This window comes from Rattus norvegicus, chromosome 19 (genome assembly GCF_021556685.1).
Source record: "Rattus norvegicus strain SHRSP/BbbUtx chromosome 19, alternate assembly SHRSP_T2T, whole genome shotgun sequence".
Lineage (NCBI taxonomy): Eukaryota > Metazoa > Chordata > Mammalia > Rodentia > Muridae > Rattus > Rattus norvegicus.
The window spans coordinates 59,320,858-59,339,555 of NC_141552.1; the positions used below are offsets into that span (position 1 = coordinate 59,320,858).

At 45.5% G+C, this 18,698-nt stretch overlaps 1 long non-coding RNA gene across 1 annotated transcript in view; it reads right to left on the reverse strand.

The window, feature by feature from the left end:
• Nucleotides 1-11,601: 11,601 nt before the first annotated feature.
• Nucleotides 11,602-18,698, reverse strand: part of LOC134483649 (uncharacterized) — a 39,603-nt gene continuing 32,506 nt past the window's right edge. Inside the window, exon 3 of the long non-coding RNA XR_015644339.1 lies at nt 11,602-12,823. This is a non-coding gene — a long non-coding RNA (uncharacterized LOC134483649). The remainder of the gene's footprint in view (nt 12,824-18,698) is intronic.

Here is an 18,698-nt window from a genome sequence, read left to right on the forward strand (position 1 = left end):
TGGGAGTGGGAGCACTTTGTTAGAAGTTGGGGTAAGGGGAATGGGAGAGGGGAGAACCAGGAAAGGGGATAACATTTGAAATGTAAATACATGAACTGTCCAATAAAAATAAATACAGAAGATGCAAAAAAAGAAAGGAAGAAAGAAAGAAGAAAGAAAGAAAGAAGGAAAGAAAGAAAGAAAGAAAGAAAGAAAGAAAGAAAGAAAGAAGGGAAGGAAGGAAGGAAGGAAGAAAGAAAGAGTAGGTGTCATTGCTTAGGTCTAATTTTTGAGGGAGGGACTCTCACTGACCTAGAACTCCCCAAGTAGGCAAGGCTAGCAGCCCACTGAGCCCCAGATATCCACTCACCTCTATCCCCTCAGCATTGAGGTTACAGAGCAGCACCGCCATGCCCAGAATTTTTAAATATTGGATACTAGGGATCAAACTCAGGTCCTTGTGCTTGCCCGGCAAGTACTTTACAGACTGAGCCTTGTATGTTCTGTTTTGCAGGATTAATCAGACTTCTCAAAAAAAAAAAAAAAGTGCAGTTTTATCACTTGAAGTTCGGGTGCCTTGTTTCTTTTTTGGTACCTGAAAGGATTTTTATAAAGATGCACAGCCTTCCTTGATTCCTTAACCTTTAAATAGTCCCAGTGACCCCAGTTCTGCTAACAAGGTTGTCACCCGTAAATGAAACTATGGCAAAGCAGAAGCTAGCAGCCATGCAGATGCTCCTGGGTTCAGCTGAGTGTCCATATCCTGTCCTGTTACCGTTCTTTCCTGGTTAGGCACTCTGCCATTTGCTTTATCCTGAAAAAAAGGGTGGATGAACAGAAACGGGGATTTTGCTGTTAATTTGCTAGAATTGTACACATTTGATTTTTTTTCCGATCTTTTTAAATGCCCAGCTGAATTCATCGCTAACAACTTGGAGACACATTCAAAGATTCTTCAGGAGTTACACAGGAGCAAAGGCTCCTTCTCGAATAAATTGGGAGGTTTCTTCCCTGAACGGTGTGGCACCCTGCACTCCTAAATCTTGATAATGCACAGTCCTTTAGGTCAGGCACTGTCGTAGTCTGAAGCGGGGTATGTGAGCCGAGTGGCAGGCTGACCAGCTAGTGTTTTGTTTTAACCATGTATGGGAAATCAGCTTATTCCACAACTCGGGTTTAGGGAGATTGTTTCATTAGATTGCAGGGTAATGTTATTAGAATGCAGAAAATTCCTTTTGGCTTCTGAAAAACTGTTAATCTAACTTGGGGACTCTAATCCATTCCTAAGGTAGTTTCCATTGTTCTTGGTAAACTCAAAACATTGGCTTCAACTCATAAGGCTGTAAAATATTTGCAGTTATTTTCGAGTAACAATACCAGAAAGCCTGCCTCACGCTGAGTTAATTCTCGTTTTATTTCATTTAGTTCCACTTTATTTTTCCCCAGAAACTCGAGACTGAGATAAACTCCCAGCGAAGAGAGACAGTAGACCACATGCTCTCCTGTGGAAGACTGAAGGAGGTCTTCTGAGCAGAGGAGGTGCTGGGCTTCCAAGGACCCAGTGAAACATCAGGAAGTGTGGGCCCCCTCTCTGGGGACCAACTTCAACTATTGCCAAAAGAATCAGAGCCCACTGTCACTTGGACAAGTTCCCTGTCCTTGAATTGAATTATTGTCCTCTGTAACCAGGAAGCCAATTATTGGTCAAATCATGTATTCCCAGAGCTGAAGCCATTCTGGTAATTCTCCAAGGGGAAGTGGGGGTGGGATCAAAACAGAACCTTTTGAAAAATGCAAATGTCCTCTGTGGAATTTCTGGGGAGCCCTGGTATTTAGGGTCAGGGTGTCAGCATGCCCTTTGAACTGGCTGCTGTTCTTTTTTTTGCCTGGCTTCCGGTTCCTGGAAGCCTGCTCTCTCTGAATTGTTTTGATTAAGCCCAGTTTAGAGAAGTAGATTCCCTTGAAGCATCCTCCACCATATTTGATGATAAATCTCATTCAATTTCCCGTGTAAGGTGGCAAGCTTTATTGCTTAACAAACATTACATCTACTCCGCAGTAATTTATATCTGAATGGGTTTATTATAGGCGTTGTGTTTCATTCATTGTGCAGCTAATTCCATAGCATGCTGCCTGAGTTCTGGATGGCCGTTGGGCCATTATCAGCTTCCAAGACAATTGAATCTTTTCCCTTGCAGTTTCAAGAAAATGGTTTATGAATATGTAACACAAACTGTGTTAACAAGGCAAATATACTTCATTTCTTTTATGGTTATGCCCAGGCCGTGGCATAGCTGTGCATCTCACTGAGAGTAAACTGCGTCTTAATATAGAAACACGTCCCTTTGAACAGCGCTCTCCCAAGGCCGTATTGCCTTCGCCGAAGCCATGTGCTCTAGTGCGGCTCTCTGAAATGAGCCCCAGTCGACCTCCTACGGATTCAATTATCTTCTCTACGCTGATGGCATGCTCTTCCCCTGACTTCCCCCAAGCCTGCTTTCCTGGTGTGGTCCTACATGGCATTCTGATTATAAAACAGCTCCATTTGGACGCCCTGCCGTCGGGGTGGAAACAGTATTATTGTTCATTTTCTGGGTGGCTCCTTCTCTCCGTACAGTTCCTTGTGACCTTCATTCCCCAAAGGAGCTCTTGAGAAAGGGTACCCAAGTCTGCACAGTGGCTTCCTAAGTTGACCTCATCCCTACCCACTTAGGTCTATTCCCACTGTACCAGTGGTGGTTGAATGACCACCAAACCTCCCAACCTGGAATTTTAGACCAGTCCATCCAGATGCCTAGTCAAGTCTCTTCCCTGTAGCCATGTCTTATGTAGAACCCTTCAAGAAGGTACCTTTCCTGGGACAATTCTGTGACTTCTAACTCCCATGATACTAGGAACATCCTCTGTCTATGTTATCCTATGTACTTGCCTTGAGCCCACATGGCTTCTAAGCTTAGCCTGTGGTGTGACAGGCATATTTCTGAAATCATGGATGTTTTAGTCACTTTCCTGTATACAGCTTCATGCTGCTCAACATTCTGAGTGAGCTCACCATGCTTTGGGCACAAAGCAAACTATTTCTACCTTCTCCTGGTAAAGGAGACAGACTCCTATGGTGTTTTAAAAAAAAAAAATGCTCCGTTTGACGCTGCTCATATTTTCCAGGCTGGGTTGAAATCGTTCTTTCCTCAGTCTGTGTACCAGGCCTGCTGGATTTCTTCACTTCCTCAACCAAGTCAGGTTTCTTCTCTGTTTAGGGTCTCACGTAGAGAATATGCATCACATGGAATTTTCTTCCTTCCACATCTGCCCCAAACATGCCCATACCGTCCTTTGAAGACACTTAGGGTGATTTCTCAGAGCTCTGGGGGAACCTCTCCACCTCACTCCGAGCCTTTCCCACTGCCCTGAAGCCGTGCTTTCCCATTACATAGTAGGTCTTCTGATCTCCTGACTGGAGGCTTTCTCACTCTCTTACTTCTGAGAACTGCTTTAAACAATTATTTTTTGTCGCTTCCAACCCCAACCAGCAGGAAAGGAGTGACACCACAACGTTCTTCTCAAAGCCGTTTATTCAGGAACCCTTTTGTCTGCAAGCAGCAACAATGTCTCAATCCAGCCCTCGCACTCCCTTATAACCTCCCTCAACCACCTCAACGGTCCAGTCTGCGTAACCTCCGTTCATAGGTCCACGTCACATGGCCTGATCTATCGTCATGGTGCGCCTACGCAGCTCTCACAATGGGGCGTGGCTTACTTTCAGGTGCTAGTTGTAAGACTCAGCAGCAGTCCCGGGCGCCATCTTGGGATTGCCGCTACACCCGCTCCCCACAATTTTTAAATGTTGCATCACTGTGTTGTGAATAACAGAGTGTTATTCCCTTGTAGCTCTGCAAGCCAGAGATACAACCTGTGGCTATATCTTTGGTTCCTCCTAGAGTCACAAGAGAGCTTTCTGTTACTTTGCCCTTTCCTGCTCCAGCTCAGAGAACACCTTCCATTCTTGGTTTGTGGCTCCTTCTCATCTATTCAACCTCCTTCAACTTAAAAGTCCTACTGATATCATTGTACCCACAAGGATCACCCAGGAAGCTCCCCCCCACATCCCCATACCATCATCATCTGCAGATCCTTCCTTTGCAAAGTCCTTCTTGTCAGATACATCTCTCATGTATCTGAGGATTGGGATGTGGTCAATGTTGGGGGGGGGGGGTGTCATGATTTGGTCAACTACATTTCTTAACCAATGTATATATTCTCTCACCACCAGAGAGTCCCATCACTATCTTTGCCAAATGTAATATCAGGCACATAATGTGGTGTATGTGCACACATTATGTGAGTTTAGTGTGTGTGTGTGTGTGTGTGTGTGTGTGTGTGTGTTTGTGTGTGTATTTGTCTGTGTTCAATGAACGAACAAATGATACAATTTAGAGAAACCAATTGGCCAAAGAAACAAAACACAGCTCCTTGACCACTTACTCAGTTCTCGTCTTTCCCTCTTATAGCTAGCACCAACCATTCCTTCCTATTAGAAATTACCCAAGGATCTTCGTTGGTACCTCCTCATCTTCCTGCCCCATTACAAAGGCTCCATCAGCATCCTTCCTACCCCAGATGATCTGTGACTTCTCATGCTGAGCGGATAGCCTCTTTGAATGAAAAAAGCATGCTGACAGGTTGGGTGTCCAGGTAGACCAGCAAAGCCTCCTGGAAAGAACCCTTGTCTGCCTCTGGACTGACTTGGAGCAGCACTGCCAGACAGTCATGCAGGGGCTGAGAGTGGAAGAGTGGGTTTTCAAGGTGGTCACAGCTACAGTTGTCAATCTGTAGTCCAAGCTCCTATGCATGCATGCATGTGCATGCGCGTGCACGCACGCGCACGCGCGCATACACACACACACACACACACACACACACACACACACGGGTATTTTTGTAAAATCTATTTTTAAGGTTTAGAACAGAAATCTCACACTGGCAGCTGTTGCCTCAATCACTGAATTTTAAAGTATATGTTTTTCCCCATAAATTGTGCATAATTCCAGAGTATTTTGGGAGCTATATTGGCATTAAAGGCACCTGAGCATCCAAATATCTCTAGCCACTTCATATCAGATGATCATCCTGAGCCTGGAGTGGGACGAGCTTCTCCCAGGCTGGTAATATGCCAGAGGCTGGACACCCAGTCCTGTACTTTTACAGCTATTACACCCTTGAAAAATCACTCCTGAAAATCATATTCTTTGGGCTGAAGAGCTGGCGTGGGGGGTAAAGCACATGCCTTGCAAGACTGATACCATGAACTTATCTCTGGAACCCAGGAAGAGGACTGACTCCATGAAGTTGTCTTCTGACCTTCAGAGGCACAAGATGCACTTACACACACACACACACACACACACACACACACACACAGCAATATTAACAAATGACAAAAATACTTTTTAGAGGTATATTCCTTATAGTAAATTTGGATTCACCATCTAACCAGTCTAGATGACAAACCTTGCTGCTGGCTTCGTATTTGGCAATGGCTGTAAACTTCCCAGATCACCTTCTTTGTGTGTGAAAGAAGGCATGTGAGGAAGAGAGTATTTGCTTTCTCCCTCGATTGTTTGTAGGGTGGAATTGGCTGGGGCTTCTTTAAAGTCGGGTTTTTGTTGTATTTCCATCTTGGTAGTTGAGCGCTCTGGCTCGCTCTCCTCTTCTTCCTTTCAGTGGTTCCATTTTCCTGAAGGCTTGCTCTGCTCAGCAGTTGGTTAAACTACTCTCCCAACATTCAACACGGATGCTGCAGCCACAGTCAGAGGCTCCCACAGGTCCTTGGGGGAGATGGATGGAGCAGGCACTACCAAGCACACCACAGTGGTCAAAGTCTAGAGAAAATGGGGAAGGGGCTGAGGAGATGGATGGGGTGATTAGGACTGCTCCTTGCTCTTTTAGAGGATGCATGTCAGGTAAGTTGCAACTGGCTGCAACTGCAGCTCTAGAGGATCTAACACCCTCTCCTGGCCTTTGCAGACACCTAGGAGCACATGCATATACAAACAAATATATATGAATGAAGAATAGAAAAATAAATACAGAAAAGTGCAGGGAAGTGAACAGTTGGTGGGGTGTAGGGCATCACAGCAATTCTAGGTGGAGGAATCACAGGAATCCTAGAGGTCACAGCAAAGCATCCTGGGAAAAATGCATGCCCAGGCTGACCTCTGGGGTAGGCACAGAGGTGCACAAAGGAAGCTGGACAGGTATTAGCAGAGCAGTAAATGTTTAAGGAAGTCACCCTACAAAGGGAAAGGGACGGGAAGGAGTGTTAGAGATTAACTGAGCCTGGATCCTCACTTAAAAGATGAGACTTGACCCAGTGTACAAGAAGTATGGGACAAACGTACAATCCAGACAGACAGACACAGAGAAGAGTGGGAAGAGACTCTTCTGAATCTGGTTCACTTGCAGGCCTTGGCCCATGGCTAGACTTGAGCATTTGGCAGTGGGAGAAACAGACTAACCGTGGGGGCCTTATATGGTACAGAAGAAGCAAAAGGCATGCACTGAGCACAGAGGGGCTTGTGGAGAAGAAAGCATGGGCCTCCAAACCACAGAACACAGTGGAGATGGAGATTTCGTGGAGTCTCCCCGCTGGGCTGCCCTGGCGCTTTACAGCAGACTGTGGGATACAGCTCAGTGGGCCCTGACATCAGTGCTCACGGAGTCAGGAATGTGGGGTTTTCAATAAAAGTACGGGCAATGAGCCTGGAGGGAGCCCCGGCTCAAATGAGCTTTTATATTTTTATGTGGAACGTAATCACGTTTGGTCATGATGGAGGCGGCCCCGTTACTGCTATTAGAGTGTTTATGGTTCTAAAGGGGATAGGAGACTGTGGTGGTACGTGCTTGCAAGTAAAAGCAACAGGGTGTGTGTGCAGATGCTAGAAACAACCTCCAAATACCAAGAACACATAGCCTGGCACTGTCTAAGCCTGGTGAGAGGGCTAGGTACCCTTTGGGCAAAGAGGGTCCCTTTGGAAGAAGAGAGAGATCATAAAGACACAGCCACTGGTGGTTCTCCCCCTGCTTCCTCATCGTCTTTCAACCCCCCACGAAGTAACTTGTGGTCACTGGACCACTCAAAAGGCTCAGCGTCCCCACAACACACAGTCAGAGGTGTGGTGATTCTTGATGTCTGCCCCGACAGATGACCACAAAACTGAGTGGTTCATTAGAAGTGAAAGCACTCCTTCAGAATTGTAGAGGCTCAAAGTGCCAAGCCAACATGTTGGCAGGGTTGTTTCCTTCTGAGGCAGCTAGGGAAGCAACACCATCCGATCTCTGGGCCTCTCAGGATGTCTTTGGTGTTCCTTGGCTTGTGGACACACCCGTAAATGCTACCTCTAGCCACACATGGTCTCTTTCTTCAGTGTCTGATTTTCCAGTCCTCGTCTAAGGACACCAGCCATGGAGATAGGGTCCATCTCAAATGTGAAGAGCTTATGCATCAGTGTCTACAAATCCTGTCTTTGAAAATAAAGGCGCATCTTAAGGCCCTGGAGAGACATGGTATAACATAAAATTTTCCTCTCAGGAGTGTGGTTGAAACCCAAGACAGAAGCGACCTACAGGAGGAACAATTTGTTATGGGTCATGGTTTCAAAGGGTTTGGTCTGGGGTTGCCTGGCTCTAAGCACTTGAGCAGAACCTCATGGTAACAGGGGTATGTGGAAGTAGAGATAATTCACATGATTCACTGTGGGTAGGAAGTCGTAGGAAGGAGCCAGAGCAGGATCTAGCCCCCAGTTTATATTTATCCAATATGTTTTGGTCCTCCATGGAACCCTGACTAAGGACCTTTATAAAGGTATGCATCTATCTGTCTTCAGCAGTGGTACAATGTATTAGTTACAAAATTGAAGGCTTTAGAGAGACTAACAGCCAAACCTAGAAGCCGGTTTCACAGACATAATGTCAAGCAAAAGAAGCCAGTAAAACACTACACGTTCATTTGCCCAAGGTTCACCAGCAGGCAAAACTAGGTCTCTGTGTGGTTAGAATTTGGGTTAGTGGTTATCTTGGGGGAGGGGATGGTGATCAGCAGGTGTGTGATTACAATGACAATATCAGACACTGTTTTGTTTTTTTCCCGAGCCCAGATATTGGGAGTAAGCGGTTTATGAAATACCTCAGGCTGCAGAAGTGTTGTCTGTGATCTCCATAGATGTCATACTTCTAAAATTCTTTTTTCAAATCCTACAGCACAGTGCCTGGCTCTTAGAACCTACAGATCCCTACAAGGGGGCAGAGGGCAGGTTCGGCGACACCTCTTGGAATACTGGCTGTATAGGGAAGGGGCAATCTAAAGAGACCATAAGCAGGTTCAGGAAGTGGGAGGGGTTTGAGAGGGCAAAGGTTGATTTCATATTCAGAAACCCCTGACCTTTGTAAAGGTGGACGCCCATTCACAGCACCATCTATTTTTGTCCTAAAAGTTTAAGATGCCCAGGCGGTCCCTGCGATGAGACGGAGCCATAGCTCAGATGATCTCACCCTTGTCTCCTTAGCAGTGTGCCCTCTGTATCCCTCCCCTGCACCCCACTGCTCTCCTGTCATGCTGACATCTGCCTGGCCTTTTCTAGATCAATCTGTACAACTTAAACTAGCTTCTTCCTAAACGGTTCTTCTTTGTGACTGCATTCACCACTACCTGGGGGCTGTCTTGAGTGTTGACCACGTTCACACGAATCTGTCCATTTGATTGGTTGTCTTCTCTTCCACTCCGTGTATGCGCACTACTGCCTCCAACAGGTTCCAGGAAGGACTCTGCACATGCAGGGCAATATCCCCAGTAAATGAAATCAAGGGCATTTTAAAGTTGTTAAAAGATGAATAGCATATTTGTTGGATCCTGAATAGAACTATCTAGCAAATCTAGCAAGGGTATTTTGCTTGGATCATTATATATATGCCTCCAAAGCTGACCTTGAATTTCTTATCCCCCTGCCTCCACCTCTTAAGTGATAGAATTATGGGTTTGCGCTATCATTCCAGTCTGCACACATCGACTCTTGCAGTCCTAAACAATCCTAGGAAATGTTTCTGTGGTGATGGCGATTCGTCCTAGGGTCTCGCCGTGCTAGGGAAGTGCTCTAAGGTAAGTAAATCTGCAGGCCTTGTTTGCTTCTTTGTTTTCGCCTTGCACTCTTCAGACAGAGTCTTAGCACGTTGGCTAAGGTGGTATTGAACTTATTTTAGATAAGTTGAACAAGACTTAAATTTATGACTCTCTTTCTCACCCTGTTTGGTAGCTGGAGTGACAAGCCTTTTCCCTCAGGCCCAGCCATAAAAACTTTCTTTCTTTCTTTCTTTTTTCTTTTCTTTTCTTTTCTTTTTGTTTTTTTGGTTTTTTTTTTTTTTTTTTTTTGTTTTTTGAAAAGACAGATTTCAAAGTACGATCCACACCATGGAGTCCAGGATTCACAAAAGGGGGTGTTGGAGTCCGTGACAATGAACAGAGCCAAGGAGCAGCTAAGCAACTGACTGTTCTCTCCCAGTGCTGCCAGCCTGGAAAAGAAGCGTGTTGTTGCCTGATAACCCAGCTTTATAACAGAGGCCAAAACTGGTGTGTGTGTGTGTGTGTGTGTGTGTGTGTGTGTGTGTGTGTGTGTGCACGCGCACACACGCATGTGCATGTTTTTATGTAGATTCTGTGATTTTGTATGGATGTACCCACATAGGAGCATGTATGTAGGGATCAGAGGTCAACGTTGAGAGTCCTCCCACCTTGTTTAATGAGACAGAGTCTCTCATTGACCTGGATTGGGTTAGGCTGCCAGGCCAACATGTCACCAAGACATCTCTCTCTCTCTCTCTCTCTCTCTCTCTCTCTCTCTCTCTCTCTCTCTCTTTCTCCCTCCCTCCCTAAGCAGTGGGGCTTGTAAGCACACACAACCATACCAAAACTTTTACACGTGAGCTCTGAAGGTCACACTTGAGCTTGTGTCACAAGTCTTTTACCTACCAAGCCATCTCCCTACCTCAAAATCTGTAACAAGATCCTAAATATTTTAGAATTGGTAACAAACTCTGTGCTTCTTAGCAGTGCGTAGTCAGTTTTCCCAACTGCTTGGAGCTGATGTGGTCTGCCCGGATGCCCAGCAGCCATTTGGGAAAGAAAGAGAATTGGTTCATCCTTGGTGTGTTAGTTAGGAATGGTTAGGCCTTGCCTGGAAGGCCCAAGTCCCAGTGTTCTTAGCCTTCCATTCACAATGAGACACAACTCTATGCACAGATCCAATACTGTTGTAAAATTAAATCCTACCTTGAATTCAATGCAGTATTTTCAGAGCGTCCTGTCTATGTCTCTTTGTTAACTTTGCATGAGAGCCCACAGCCCCTTTATAAAGCCCATCACAGCCATCATAGGAAAGAGGAGTGAGGTTACTTTAACATCTGACATTAATTTACAACCTGCCTGGGGCCAGGGTGTCCACACAAGGTGCTAGGCTGGAAAACGCTTCTTTATGGAGACCGGAGCCCTCACTGCTGGCAGCGGCTCTTTTAATTCTGTCTCAGCAGCTTGGGCCTAACCCTGTTATAGAAAGAGTAACCGTAAATCTGCATGAAGTTTCTGATGATTAGTTTTGCTTGGAATTGGGCCAAAGAGCCAGACTTTTTGCCAATTCCATATGTACATGTTAAGTCCTTTCAAGAAAGAATTCAATAATCCTCCCACCAGGCTGGGGATAAGGCGTTGGGGACCTCATGGAAGAGACAGCCTCCCTGACTTTAGTTCTGTGTTTAAAAGGTGTGTAAGGAGTCCACGGTGGTCATTTTAATAAGCGACCTAATAAAAACTCCATTAAACAAACTGTCTCACTTTAACTCGTTGTAGCACCGATGGGCACAGATTATGAAATTGTTGGGCAGATAATAAAACTAAGAGTTATAGTTTAAGTCATTTTCCTGAGCCCTTGAAAACTTAGTAAGATGTGACTGGACTTTAACCCTATCCTGTCTAGTTGCAAGATTCGTCACTGCATGAAGGAGCAGGCACCAGGAGAAGATTACTTCAGACTAGACTGTGACCAGTCACATCTTTTACCAACTAACCAGTGACAATGGATACGTGCTGCCGATTATCCATCTGCCTGGCTCGTCTCCCTTACAGAACTGAAGATACTCAATCTGGGGAGATGGCCCAGTAGGAAGTGCTTGTAAGCATGGACATGAGGATTGGAGTTTGGATCCCCAGCACCTACCTAGCAGCCACCAGGGAGACTTTGATGACCTACCTGTCGTGAGGCCCGCTGGAGTAAGCTGCAATAGGGAAATGTGTGAGCTGTGGTTTTTGCAGGAAACCACACCTCAGTGACTAAAGTAGGGAGTGACCCAGCCTCTGTCCATCACGGGTGCAAATGTGGATACACATCGCATGTGTATGTGCATGCTGTGTGCATGTGCACACACAACATTCTGATAACACTCCAGGCAAAGTTGCAATTGCCTCAGCAAGGAGAGGAGGAAGAATTAGAAATAAAGACATACATGGGTACATTTGCTTCCTGTAGTTTTTAAAAGGAAAAGAGGAACAGAAACGGGGAAATCTCAGAACTCTGGCTCTAGACAAGATCTTATAGCAAATTGATTTATAATTAATTTATAGCTGTGTCATCTTGACAGGAAGCGCTGCTCTGTGTTGGGTTGTAACAACCACAGTCATGTGAAAGTGGGAAGGGAGCTGCCTGTTGAAATCCAGGAGTCTAGGCTTGCAAGTCAGGCCACTCGGGTCTCTGCTTTCTCTTGTGTCTCAGCGCTGTCTTTCACTGGGCTTATTGCCTTGACTCCTTCCATCTACACTCCCTGCCCTAAAGAAGGATGCCATCTTTGCAATGTGATTAAATGGCCAGTTCCATCACAAGCAGGAAAACCCAAGCTTCAGGAGGGAGGCAAATCCTCACATTTTAAATCTACCCCCTTGAACCCCTGTGGTGTACCCTACCTGCTACCCTGACTTGTGATCTCCTCACCTGGCCCCGCCGCCCTGGTATGGAGTGGGAGGCAGAAGCCATCTTGCTGGTCATGTGAAAGATGGCCTTTACTTAAGGAAGGCAGCCTTTCATTTTCCCGAAGTGGTTCATCGGGGTGTCTTTGAGACTCACTTGGAAGATGAGGGGCCTCCTGACAGGAATCACTCAGCGGCTGTGGTGTGTGAGAAAGCACGGGTTGTGGGCATGTTCTGGAGAGGACCCCTCACCAGGTCCAAAGCCCACCCTGAATGCAGTCAATCGTGTGATGTTAGAGAACTGATTGGCAGGGAGATTTGGCTACCGACAGGGGAGAGAATATAGGAAGCTGTCATTCCCTCCTCATGGCTTCCTGTCCACTCAACGCCATAACGGTAAATCGATCCTATGCAATGGGGAAAGGAGATGAAGGCCGTGTAGCACAGACGCTCATCTTCCCTGGCTGTTGCACCCCCACTGCCATAAGCAGGGAGAAGCGTGTGCCCCCCTCCAGGCAGGTTTACGCTCAGCGATGCCCTATCTTCGAATGACTTTGGAAACTTTTAAAAGTCCACCATTTTACTGTAAGGAGACCAAGTCCTAAAGGGATTCACAGATCCAGATAGCGGTTCTGCTATCGTCTCTGCTTTGCTCGCCGTTTCTAGAACATTCGACTCTATCTAGATATTTTGGTTGTCAAGGCTGAGGAAGAAGAGAGGTTTTGCTATCAGCATCTGATAAACGGGACGAGGAGATGTGCAGGGCGTCCGATGATGTGCAAGACACGGCTACCTCCAAAAATGACTGAGTCCAGCATCGCAGGGTGTCTAGGTTGGAAAAACCTGAATCAAAAAAAATGACATTTGATTTATGCAAAATCATATTCACTTATCAAAATCATTCTGAGCTTGTGATCAACTGGAAAGTCCCTGAGTGTCCCTCCTTTGAATTGTTTTTGTTCCCCTCTCTACAGCTGACTGAGGAGCCCCTGTGTGGCTCCTCAGGAACCCCTGTGTGGCTCCTCAGGAACCCCTGTGTGGCTCCTCAGGAACCCCTGTGTGGCTCCTCAGGAACCCCTGTGTGGCTCCTCAGGAACCCCTGTGTGGCTCTCCAGTTTACCAGATTAGGCTCAACCTCTGGATTCCTAACTTTTAGAGATTAATGGTCATATTCAGAGATTTTCAGATATCATAATTTTGGACAGAGTTACATGGCCGAGTTAGGAGCCAAGAACATCTGAGAAAACCCCTAAAAATCAAAGAAGTTAATAGAATACATATATAAATATGTATAGTACTATTTATGAAGTATAATTTATGTAGCATATAATTATAATTATTTAAGTATATATAATACAATAGTATAAGATGCATTAATATTTAAATATATATATTTAAAGATATGTTAAGAGTTTACGTGAATTGCAAGCTAAAATCCACTAGTTTGAGCACCCAACACGGATGGCAACCATGGGTTGAAGTTGGTTGGGGTGCACCGCGGCTGTAGGTAAACACACTGAATGCTAATGGTTTTATAATAGTCTTATTAATTCACCCTTCGTAGTTAATGTTTAAGATAAACTCTGTGTCTTTAGAGTAATTTATGCGTTCCACTTTTAGAGAATTCCAGCGGAATGAATATGAATATAATCATTTTACACAAATGTTCTCCAAGGAGGGAGCAGAAAGCATGAACCAGGCAGACTCCCCGCCGCTTAATTCATAATGGATCAGCCGATTCATTCCTTATTAATTTAATGGAGTACAAGTAAGCATCGTAGCAGCTTGAGTTTAGGAGTGTTTCACAAATGGGGCTTTTTGTCTGTAATCGCTTAATCCTGCAGGCTAGGCCTCATAAATTGAATAAAAGAGGGAACTGGGTTTTAATTAAGTCCAAGGAATGAGGCTGCGTCCAAGACACAACCACCGCTGACAAGCACAGAGGGGGTGGAGTGTGTTTGGTTAATACCCCCTGCTAATGGTACCCTGGCCCAGGGAACTCCTGGCCAGAACCTTTTGATGTCACACTGGAAGGGAAATCCTGCCCTTCATCAGCTGCTGCACAGAGGGCAGAGAGAGAGAAGAGAACAGATTAGTGTGAACTCTTGCCAGCCCAGACCTCCCCACTGGGCTGAGGCTCAAGCTAAAAGGGCGGGTGTTGACTGCCTCTTTTTGTGTGTGTGTCTGTCCATGTCTGGCTGGGAGGCTGACTGCCGGTGAGTCACATTGTCCTCTGCTGAGAATTCTTTGCATGGACATTGTGCACCCTGTGGGGAAAGAGTCTGATGTCCACACAAGACAGACTCAGGTCAACCTGCGGGTACATCTTACAATAGTTATGGGTTTTAGAATAGAATACGAATGGTGTTATCATGAGGATGGAGTAAATCTGTGTGCTAAGGCACTTTGTAGAATAATGAGTGATCTGTGTGGTGAGGTGGCTTAGCTAGTAACAGGCTTGCTGCCAAGTCTGAAAACATCAGTTTGATCTCCAATACCCCATATTATCGCAGGGGAGAACGGACTCCCACAAGTTGTCCCGACCTCCACATGCGCACCATGGCATGTGTGCCCATATGCAATTCACATAACACACATACACATAATAAATAAATGTAAAAAGGTAATGGTGACCCATCCAAGACACCCAACGGAGTAATAGCCAGTGCAGCCATTACTTTTCGTTGGACAGATGTGTTCTTTAATGAAAAGCAAGATAAAAAGAGAAGACACAAAGCTCACTCCCATGCTCCAAAATGACCAAAACCCTTGCCAAGTTACTCTCAACTTCTAGAAACTTCCTCTGGAGGTCCCTGTGTGAGCTGATGTCTACCCTAGGTCACAATCTCCGGAATGTGAATATGGCTGCCTTCAATGCAGGGGGAAACTTTGTGAATGTGACCAAGGCTGTTGATATGAGGAAGTTAACTCAGATTGGCCATGAAGGCTCTGAAGAGTAGCAGTCTGAAGGCTTCAGCTAGAAGGCTACCACCACCGGACTTAAAGAGGTTAGAAGATGCTATGAGCTAAGAAATGCAAGCTGGTTCTAAAAGCAGGGAAAAGTTTAAAAGAAAAAACGGGTTATCCATGGATAGTCACAAAAGAAACAGACCAGCAGACACCTTTGCTTTAAGAAAGTAACACTTGCATTGGCCTTAGGTACCTCAGAATGGTGAGAGAGTAAGATTCTGAGAATGTGTTACAGCAGCAACTGGCAACTGATACAGTACACCAGCCGGATGGTCCCAGCTCCTGAGGTCACACCCGTCCTGTGCCTTCTCAGTGGAGATGGTTTTACCTGATGAGCTCAGCCTTGTCCCTTCCCCAAATACTATGAATGACCCCTAACTGTCTGCAGTGGGGCCATGAACCTGTCTGTGATGAGGGCAAAAAGCTAGCATCTGTCTTGGTCCAGAACACAGTCCATGTAAGATTTTACTGAGAGGAGAGTCATGTTAAGCCATGATTTATTGATATTGCTGTATGATATTGCTGGAACTGGGTGATGTTCCTTGAAGAATAGAAAGGCTCAGCTCTTAATTAGAGAGAGAGAGAGAGAGAGAGAGAGAGAGAGAGAGAGAGAGAGCGCCTACCACAGCGATGTTGATAGTTCCCACTTACAGAATGATTTGCATGGACCAGATCTTTCCTGCCATTTATCTCAGATTCTTTCACCAGTCTCTCTGAATAAGTATTTTAAACACAAACTGTTCCAGCGAGCAGGTGCTGTGCAGGGATTCAAACAAACCCATGTTTACGTTTCTGAAGTACCTCACCATTCCATCACCCAGAAAACAAGACTAGAACCTGGCTTCGTGCATAGTTACTGCCTAACTACTTTATATGATGCAATCACCTTAATATTTTAGGGAGGGGAAAAAAAACCTTAAAAATAAAAGCAACTTTATCTAAAATTCCTCCAAAGATAACACCTTCATTCTCTTCTCCGTTTCTTTCTTTCTCTCCTCCAACTGGCATTATTGGCATGCTTCTCAGCTTTGAGTCCATTCAAGATGAGGGTTAAAGACTGGCTGGTCTCTAATGCCAGGCCTCTAGAGAGCAGGAGGGACACAGATGTATAATGATGTCAATGCCAGGTAGCAAGAACAAGTTACCATATTCCAGACTGAGGAAGGGATCATGGTAGGCAGACTTCTGGAAGCAAGGGTGGATGAGGCTGATGGGCAAATCAATAGGGTCCCATGAGCAAACAGTGGTGTCATGGGAGGGGAAGCAGAGGTGTCTCCTTAAGAACTATAGAGGGACTCAAAGTGGGGTGGATGGATCTCCCTGGAAAGTGGAAATAGAATAGATTTCACAGGTGGATTGAGGGTATGTGGAGATGGGACAGGGGATCAGGTTGGGGAGTGGAGGGAGAGATTAGTGGTAGAGATGACTAGAATTAGGGGGGCATTTGGGAGGTGAGGTAGAAACCCAGTGCAATAGAAACTCCCAGGAATCCACAAGGGTGACCCTAGTGAAGACTCCTAGTAATGGGAGATAGGAGGCTTAAACTGGCAATCATCTATAACCAGACAAATCTTCCAGTGCAGAGACAGGGGCACCAACCCAGCCACAAAACCTATCTACAATTTGTTCTGCCTGCAAGATGTGCTGGTGTAAATCTGGCACAGAACTTGTGGAAGTGGCCAACAAATGACTGGTCCAACCTGAGATCTACTATGCCATGAGAGGGATCCCATGCCTGACACTGCCTGGAGGGCCAAGAACCAGAGTCTGACAGAACCAAACACTATCTGAAAATAAAAAGCTAATGAAATGATTTCTGATGATACTCTGTTACACTCAGACTGGGGCCCTGTGTAATCCTCATCAGAGATGTTTCATCCAGAAATTGATGGGAGCAGAGGACAGATGCACGACCAAACATGGGGAGTGTAGAATCATGCAGAAAGGGGAAAGGAAGGATTGTAGATGCTGGAGGGATCAAGGACACCACAGAACATGGCCCACAAAATAACCAACCAGGGTTCATAGGGGCTCATGGATACTGAACTGACAACCAGGGAGCATGTATGGGTCTGATCTAAGTCCTATGCATATATGTTATGATTGTGTGGCTTGGTGTTCTTATGGGACTCCTAACAGTGGGGACAGGGTCTGTCTCTGACTCTTTTACCTGCTTTTGGGACCCTTTTCCTCCTACTGGGTTGCCTTGTCCAGCCTTAATATGAGGCGTTGTGCCTAGTCTTATTGTAACTTGGTATGCTGTGGTTGGTTGATATCCCTGGAAGACCTGCCTTTTTCTGAAGGAAAGGGAGGGGGAGTGTCATATGTAAGTATGATATTCATTTATTTAAATCTAGAATCCAAATATCATACTTTTTAACTTACTTTGTTCAACATGATAATCTCCACTTCTATCCACTTCCCTGAAGGACACAGTTTCACTCTTTACAGCTAGATAAGACTTCTTTACATGGGACTCTCCCATTCCTGCCATGTGGTCATCTGAGGATGGGCGTCTAGGCTGATTCTCCATCTAGGCTGTCATGAGCAATGTTGCACAAACTTGAATGTGCAAGAACCTGTGCAGAACGCTGACTTAGATTCCACATGTGTTCACTTCATCCATGATGCTCATTTCCTCAGTATTTCTCATGACGCTCTGTGTGTGTGTGTGTGTGTGTGTGTGTGCTTGTGTGTCTATATGTGTGAGCCCACGTGTATGGCTATGCCTGTGTGTTTATATGTGTGTCTGTCTGTGTGCATATGTGTGTCTGTATGTGTATACAGATCTGTATAGCTGTGTCTGTGTGTCTATCATGTATCTCTGTGTCTGTGTGTCTGTATCTGTGTGTGTGTGTCTCTGTGTGTGTTTGCATGTGTGTTTGTGTGTGTCTGTTGTGTATGTCTATGTGTGTGAGCTCGTGTGTATGATTGTGTCTATGTGTGTACTGTGTATCTGTCTGTGTGCATGTGTGTGTGTGTGTGTGTATGAGCCTGTGTGCATGGTTGTGTCTCTATATGTGTCTGTATGTCTGTATCTCTTTGAGTATCTGTATGTCTCTGTGTGTGACTCTGTGTGTGTGTGTGTGTGTGTGTGTGTGTGTGAGCATGTATGTGTGGTTGTGGCTGTGTGTGTAGCTGTGTGGGTTGTATCTGTGTGTCTGCGCCTGTGTGTGTGTGTGTGTGTGTGTGTGCACGCGCACACACACACAGGTGTGTATAGCTCTGTCTGGATGTGTGTGTGCCTCTGGGGGTGAGCCCATGTGCATGGTTTTTTCTCTGTATGTATCTGTATGTCTGTATCTCTGTGAGTATCTGTATGTCTCTGTGTGTGACTATGCCTGTGTGTGGGAGCACGTGTGTGTGGCTGTGTGGGTTGTGTCTGTGTGTCTGTGCCTGTGTGTGTGTATGTGTGCACAGGTGTGTATAGCTCTGTCTGGGTGTGTGTGTGTCTGTGTGTGTGTGTGTCTGTGTGTGAGCCTGTGTGCATGGTTGTGTCTATATATTTATCTATATGTCTGTATCTCTGTGAGTATCTGTATGTCTCTGTGTGTGTCTGTATTTCTATATCTGTGTGTATATCTTTCTGTGTGTATTGTGTGGTACTATGTGTGTATGTATGTGTGTGTCTATACATATATCTTGGTGTCTGTATCTGTGTACGCATATGTCTTTGTGTACATATGTATGTAGCACTGCATGTCTGTATGTACACACATATGGCTGACTGTGTCTGTGTGTATGTACA